This window comes from Rhinolophus sinicus, chromosome 17 (assembly GCF_057876585.1).
Source record: "Rhinolophus sinicus isolate RSI-liver-muscle chromosome 17, RSI-T2T, whole genome shotgun sequence".
In the NCBI taxonomy this organism is placed as follows: Eukaryota; Metazoa; Chordata; class Mammalia; order Chiroptera; family Rhinolophidae; genus Rhinolophus; species Rhinolophus sinicus.
Window position 1 is genome coordinate 122037466 of NC_142517.1, and position 7991 is coordinate 122045456.

Sequence of the window (7991 nt, forward strand, 5' to 3'; positions counted from 1 at the left end):
TTTAACATCCAAGAACCTTACTGCTCTGCTTAGAACATGGGTCATTTACACACCTGAAAGGTATGCTGTCCTCTCTGATAATCAGTGCCCACTATCCATCTCCAAAACTTAACAAAAAGAAATGAGGTTAGGAAACTAGGGCAAAGCAGAAAGTTCACTGTTCTACAAAGGTTCAAATCAAGTCACAGATGGCTCAAATGAACAATCAGCCAAGCCTCTTCCATTGGCAATTCTAAATCAGCAACAACACAAGAACTTCTCAGAAGACTCAATAATAACAACATCAAAGTGACGTTTCCAGTATTCACCCAAACATTAGCAAAGAGAGGGACACTTTTAAACAAGCAGTCTGGGCGCTGCTGCTACCTCTGCCACTAGCAGTCCTGAACCAACGGTGGATAACCTTATATACCTATAAAAGGGCAAGAAGAGAGGTGCTGAACCCTGGTCCAGGCAAACAGTTCAAGTCCATGGTGATTCCTATTAGAAGCCACGTTCAGTGCTAGTACCTATCATAAAGAAATTGGGGGGAGGGGTCGCAAAGAAACAACTTTATGCTCATGTGCAAGACAGAACCAAAAACAGACCCAGCAACTCAGCAACTTTTGGAACACGTCCCCCGTTCAGTCCAAGTTTTTAAGGTACTAATAAGTTTTTGCAACACTTTAGCTCTTACCCTGCCCCGAGCGGCAACTAAGGGGCTGAGGAAGTGAACAGGAAGTGGAAGCAGAGGCCATTTGTGGGAAAAGGGAAGGAGCGGCGAAAAGGGAGAGGCTGGGGCGCCGCCCCCATTTCCTCAGCTCCAGACCGGTCTGGGAGGCCCGGTGGCTTTCTCCAGGGTACCTCCTGGGGCCGCTGCTCCAGCGTCGCCCTCCGCCGGCCTCGGGGCGCGACGTATTCGACCGCCGGCCACAGCCCAGAGCGGAGAGCGCGGGGTCAGACGGACGCCAAGCTCAGGGCGACGCACCCCACTTCCCCAGCCCGCGCCCCACCCCGCTCCGAGGGGTCCTGCCCGCGCGCGGACATTCTTACCTGGGATCCGTCCGGCGCAGCCTCGGCCGTCCGCAGCCGGCCCGCCGATCTTAAAGCCGCCCCGCCCTCTCCTCTGCCTCCTCCTGGGGCCGGACCCCAGCAGTCCCCAGGCGATTTGTCATCGAGTAGTCTGGGCTAGCTTCCCCACCCCCGAGCGCGCCCCCGGCGTCGCCTAGGCAACCCCACCTCTCGAGCGCGCGCCCTCCCTTCCGCGCCAGTCCTTGGTGGCCTCGCCCACTGAGGGCCTATTACCCAATCCGAAGCAGAGTTTCCAAGCCTCAGGAGGCTGGGGAGAAGGCTTAACCAATGATAAACCACCTCAGGCGGGAGGGGCGGGCTCGGCACGCCTACACCGCCCCCCTGCATTTCCTACTTTCCAAGGCCGGACGAGTTGCACGTGACCACTGCTGTAGTGGAGGAGCCAGGTCTGGGGTCCCTGGGCGTGGGCGGCGGAGGGCGCGTCCGTCGTGAATTTAGATGAGGGCGAGACCAAAGTAGTGGGAAGTAAAAGAGAAGGACTGACCTGAGACAGAAAAGCAAGGAAAATGACGATGCGGCGCGCGGGTGTCCAAGGGTTCAGGTGGCCGGTGGGACGCCGGCCAGGGACTCCTGTGGCGCGACCTCCGCCTGCCGTCACAACTCGCTTGGCTAATGACGTCTCATTAGCAGCAGTGGAGTTACTTGATCAATTCTAGCAATAACTGGACCCAGATTACAAGGTCAAGAATTCTAACCCCACGGTAGCCTTGAGGCAGGAAGTGCAGTGGGCAAGCTCATGGCCGACAGGTTCTTCTCTCACAACCTGCCCCCCGCCGCCATCGGCCTCCGAGGCACGGAAACTTTTCATTTTCTGTCCAAACAGGGTTTCACCTCGGGTTGATTTTCCTAACTAACCTCCCCTTCCTAGAGCTGAATCCTACCCCCCCCTTCCGCCGCCCCAGGATTTTGGCCCATCTGACTCCTCCGCAAACCGCACAGCAGGACACACCGTATTACAATTCCTTGTTTAAATATCCACCTCTGTAATCTCTGGGGAAGGAAACTAGTGCTTGTTCAATTTGATATTCACAGCAGCTAGCACCGTGTAATTAATTCTTTCGTTGTTGATAAGTACACATTAGGCTACATGTGTATTGTATGAGAGGCTTTGTGCCTTGATTACATTGCTATGTATAAGCAACTAACAGATCCAGGGCTCCCACCAACAGCTCTATCAAAAAGCACAGAAGCTTTAAGTTAGTCTTAACAGGCTTAACAAAAAAACCATGTAACCAGGATATGCTAGTCTTAGTCTACAATCTTAAGTGTTCTGTTTTTACCCTTTTCATATACATTAAAGACTTTTATTGCACACTAATTATAGGACAGAAATTCTGCTAGTTACTAATAATATAAGGGAGAGAAGTAGGAGGAGGTTTCTCAAAAAGGAAGCTGTCTGGTATTTATAACCTAGAAGAGAATTCAGACCCAAGACTAAGGATTAAGTGCACAGGTTTGGAATCAGGAAGCATGGGTTCAAAGGCGGGCTCTATCGTATAAATAGCAATTACCTTAATTAAGAAATTGCTTAACCTCTGCGGACCTCAGTCACTCCCTCCCCCCAATATGGCACCTCCACACTGTAGGTGTGAAGATTTTTTTTTAATGGGGAATATTGGGAACAGTGTTTTTCCAGGACCCATCAGCTCCATGTCAAGTCGTGGGGGGGGGGGGGCGAGCCTCACTGGCCCATGTGGGAACTGAACTGGTGACCTTGGTATTATGAGCATGTGCTCTAACCACTGAGCCAACTGACCACCAGGTGTGAAGATTTACATGAGATTACATGTAACGCTGTCAGTGCAGTGCTAGGAACTTTGTGAGTGCTCAACAAATGTTAGCTTACATTGTGATTGCCACCAGAAACCAAGATGTACGCTCAAGCGTGGTAATCCAACCTAGAGGATGCATTTCTTTCCAAGGCCCATTTTATCTACAAGTGTGTGACACTATCAGTGCAACCAGTGCTGTGTGCAGCCTGGCAGAAAGGACCCGCTCTGCTGGTACCGTTTTATAAATGCAAGTTTAGACAGGAGAGCTGCCTACAGCAGCCCACCCAAGGGAAATGAGTAGTTAAGGGAGCAGGATCACGGTCACGGGCACTGGGTAGGATTGAACTTCCTAGCTCCCTGTGAGGTTATGTGACTAGCTCTAACCAGTGACTTGTGAGTGGAAGTGACATAAATCGGTTTTGGACTGGAGACTTTATTTACCATGGCAAGGCCCTCCAAAGCTCTGGTATGGCCACTGGGAATGTTTGGGGGTGTGGCTGCTCCATCAGCCTGGGACCCTACAATAAGCAACCCCTCCCTGCCCCCACCAACCTGTGATGGACATTTGGCATGATTGAGAAACCTTTGTGGTTCGAAGGTACTAAGATTTGGAAGTTGTTTGTTACTGCCACATAGCTTCGCCTTCTCTGACTGACACGAGGCCCTGCAGTGTGCCAAGCTGGGGACACAGTGGTGAACAGCTCAGGTGAGCACAGATAAGGAACCAGTATACAGACAAGCAACTCAAAAATTACAAATTGTATCGTTGCAAATTACCTGAGACTGGGTGGCCAAAAAGGCCTCTCTTAGGAGGTGACATTTAAGTTAGGACTTGAAGGATGAAAATAATCCTGGAAAAAGCTGGCAGCGAGGGGAGGGAGAGGAGAATATTTCCAGTGGAGTAACAAGCATGTGCCAACTCCTAAGACAGAAGAAAGGTAGGTACTCTTGAGAGTAGACAGGAGGTCTGGATGAAGTGCCCAGTCAGTACGAAAGTGAAGCCACCCAAGGGTGGGGAGAGAAGTGAGAGCCAGATTATGTGGGCGGGGACTTCTAGGTTATGATAAGGAGACTGGCATTATTCCTAGTGTGAAGCGACTAGGGGCATTTGAGCCACGATAGTGACATGCTTTGAGTTAGGTTTTAAAAAGACCACTCTGGCTGTTTAAAGACCACTCCGGTGTGGCGAATGGGCTATAAGGGATAGATGTGGAAATGGAGATTAGGAGACTATTCCAGGGGTCCAAGCAAAGTGGGGTCCACAGAGGCTAGAAGGGAAATCAGGCATAGAGAGGTTGCAGAGTGAGGGGTGCAAGAGACCTCAGGGCTAAACCAGGGTTTCCTGCCAAAGCCTAGAAGAAGCAGAGGCAAGGCTGGAATTTGCACCCCCCCCCCCCAGCTTTGATCCCAGAGACGTAGGGACTCAGAAGCCAGGCAGGAATGGGGAAGGGTGCATAGAGGACAGCTGACCAATTTCCTAGAACATCAGCCAGCAGTAAGCATTAGAGACTTGCTCCCATTAGCTGGCAGTATTATATAAATAGGTGGCATTGTTAGAAAGAGTCTGACAAGCCCCAGCACCCCTGCGGGCATTCAATACTTGGTGACCACCTCAGTTAGAAAACAAAGGGGGCTGCCAATCTGTAGAGGGAAAAAGAAAGCCATTCTTGCCTCCTGGACGGTATGGAAAGGATCTACTGTAAACAGCAACACTGGATGGAGTTCATCTTCAGTACTATGCCTGTGTCTGTTCTGTGCTTCTCCAGCCCTCAGCATCCAAATGGTCTCTCCCCACTTCCTGCCATCTCTCCTATTCTCAGTAGTGAGGCTCAGACACAGGAATAAGTGACTAATGACAGCTCAATGGGTACCCACTCCTTCCTGGCTGTTTTTATCATCCAGGTGATCAAAACCATAAGTCCTAGACCAAGGGAAGTATTTAGAGGAAGGAACTGAGAGCTTGCATTCGCACTGCTGGGATGGAGTGCTTTATCCCTCCTTCGGAAAAGGTATTGAGAGCTTCTTCTATTCCCTCATTACCATCTTTCTATGTTTCTACAGCCCCAGGCAGCCTGCAGGAACTAACCAGATGTTCCTGGGAATTGCTCTGCTGGAGAGGCAGAGACCCAAGTAATTAGCTAGAGGATGAGTTTTCATCTTCCAAAAGAAATTAATCTACTTGGGAAACACATTAGGAAAAAAATGATTCTATTTTAAATTATGAATTTGCTGGAGTTATCTTTCTGCCATCATAGTTTACAAAGAATTATCTCTCAGAAATGAAGTCAAGTCTGTGTTGTCATTGAGTAATAAAAAGTCTTCATCATTACCGCTAATCCCCGCTACCTGTGGGCACATGTTCGCCCCTTCCTTCCATCTGCCTTGAGACACGTGTGCCTTGCTTCCAAAGAGCACCGTCAACAGCCGCCAAGGATCTGACCTCCAGGTAACCAAATAAAAGCCCCCGCAGGGCGACAGCTGCAAAGCACTGATCGTGAGATAAAACAAGATTTGAGCATCTGGATTCTGTGTGCTGAGATCTCTCCAATGTGAAATATTATCCAGTCTCCCAGGAAGCCAGGCCCATCTGACAGAATGAAAAGACCCTGGGAGCCTCTCCCTGTCCCAGCTACTGTGTTTTCTCGGCCTCATCCTAAGGTCTTCATGCGAGCTGCCTAGGCCTCCGTGGTGACTCCTGGGCTCCCTGGGGACCCACCCAGGGAAGGGTGATTCTCACTGCGTTTGCATCTCACCCATCCAGTGCACTCTGACGACACCCGCCAGATCTAGGTGTTCCCTGATCTGCAGATGTGTATGACGCACTGAGTCGGCCAGTTCTGGGCAGACAGACAGACAAAGAGGACACAAAACTTAGGAAGAGGGATGAGGAAACTGTTGGCTGAATCCCTCCATGTCTGGCACGGTTAGACATTTGCCATTTGCTCTCATGACCCCTCACTCAGTCCTTTCGCTGCTATTCCTCACTTGACAGCTGAGGACGCTGGGCCTCAGGGGCCCACAGATCACAGAGGACTAAGAAGGAGAGCCCAAGGTCAAACTCAGGCCTGGCTCACCCTGGACCTTGACCGTGTGCAGCTAGGTCATTCCTGTGACCTCTGTGGGGGTCCAGTGCTCTCCAAGCCCCTTACTCACCTCCACCTCCAGTGCTTAAGGCTGGTTCCAGCTCTCCAGGGTGGGGTCGGGGCTGCATTTCAGCCCTTCTCTGTCCCCTCTCTCCCCCTCCCCAAGCCCATGCCCCTCTTACCCCATGGCTGCCCCAGCAGCTGGGGAGGGGCAGTGCCCTCCTGGGCCTGAGGCTGGCCCCCAGCCAACCCCCATGCAGCCTCTGTCACTGTCCACACCACCTACAAAGGTCGAACCCTTCCCCAGTGATTTTTTTTTTTAGCAAAACTTTAAAAAATGTTTTCTTTTTTAATGGACAGCTTCATCTCTTCCCTTGCATCTACTCCCAAGAGCAGGGCCAGGCCAAAGGGTCGAGGGTCTGAGGAATGTGGGGTGGCCCATGGGGAATAAGGAACCCCTGAGCAGGGACACCCTTGCTTTGAAAAGAAGGCAACACTGCTATCTGCAGTCACACCCCAGCCCGGAGTTCCTCTTCCTGAAGCAAGTCCAGCAAAATTTTAAGATGCAGTTCTCTGGGGTGGGTGTCAGGAACAATTCCCCTTCCTGGAATATGTTTTTCTGTAGAGTTTTAATTCTTTACAATGGCCAAGAGGAAATTTGGCAAACAGGAACAAAAATAGCAGCAATGAGGTTAGTGTAGCCCCAGGGATAGGAAAGTTGCATTCTCTGCAGGTCCCCACGGAGGCCAGGCCCCCACTGGGAAAGTTCCAGAAGAATGGGATGGCTAGGGTCACAGTCCTGCATGGGGGAGGGGGTGCGCATGACACCTTCCACAGCTTGTGCAGGTGACACCCAGGGTCGTAAACCGCAGGAAGCAATTTCCTGTCCAGGTAGTTGAGCAGAGCCAGACGCAGGCCCTCAGGTGGTTGAGCAGAGCCAGACGCAGGGCCTCAGGTGGTTGTGCAGAGCCAGACGCAGGCCCTCAGGTGGTTGAGCAGAGCCAGACGCAGGCCCTCAGGTGGTTGAGCAGAGCCAGACGCAGGGCCTCAGGTGGTTGTGCAGAGCCAGACGCAGGGCCTCAGGTGGTTGAGCAGAGCCAGACGCAGGGCCTCAGGTGGTTGTGCAGAGCCAGACGCAGGGCCTCAGGTGGTTGTGCAGAGCCAGACGCAGGCCCTCAGGTGGTTGTGCAGAGCCAGACGCAGGGCCTCAGGTGGTTGTGCAGAGCCAGACGCAGGCCCTCAGGTGGTTGTGCAGAGCCAGACGCAGGGCCTCAGGTGGTTGTGCAGAGCCAGACGCAGGGCCTCAGGTGGTTGTGCAGAGTCAGACGCAGGGCCTCAGGTGGTTGTGCAGAGCCAGACGCAGGGCCTCAGGTGGTTGTGCAGAGTCAGACGCAGGGCCTCAGGTGGTTGTGCAGAGCCAGACGCAGGGCCTCAGGTGGTTGAGCAGAGCCAGACGCAGGCCCTCAGGTGGTTGAGCAGAGCCAGACGCAGGACCTCAGGTGGTTGAGCAGAGCCAGACGCAGGCCCTCAGGTGGTTGAGCAGAGCCAGACGCAGGACCTCAGGTGGTTGAGCAGAGCCAGACGCAGGGCCTCGTCAGCCCTGCGGTACAATGAAAGGGCCGACTGGCCAGAGGTCAGATCCTGCTCTCTGCCCCTGTGCCTGCCCTCACCTAACATGTAGGAGAGGCCCAGAGCTCAGAAGTCCCCAGGGATGTGTTTGGGGCAGGTGAGGCAGGCAATGGGGAACCTCTCAACTGAAACCCGGGTCCTCCCCGCCCTCAGCAGTTCAGGCTGGCACCATGCCAGGTCCTATGCCAAGCACTTTACAATGTCAGCTTGGCCTCCTTCATTGCCGCATAGCCTAAGAGAGAAGTGTGATTTCCTATTTATAGATAAGTCAGTCAGGTTGAGAAGCAGATCAGGCCTCAAACAAGGTGTGCCTGAAAACAAAATCCACTTCATCCCAGTCTCTACTGCCTTCACTTCCACAACTGCAAGGCTGTGTGACCTTGGACTAGTCCCCTCCCCGGACCTCGATTTTCTCTGTACAGTGATAGTCTTAAAT

General features: G+C 52.4%; 1 protein-coding gene across 1 annotated transcript in view; it reads right to left on the reverse strand.

Moving 5' to 3' along the window:
• Positions 1–1216, reverse strand: part of RALB (RAS like proto-oncogene B) — a 46564-nt gene extending 45348 nt beyond the window's left edge. Inside the window, exon 1 of the mRNA XM_019749095.3 lies at positions 1033–1216. The gene's annotated coding sequence lies outside the window, so the exon portion shown is untranslated. The remainder of the gene's footprint in view (positions 1–1032) is intronic.
• Positions 1217–7991: the final 6775 nt, after the last annotated feature.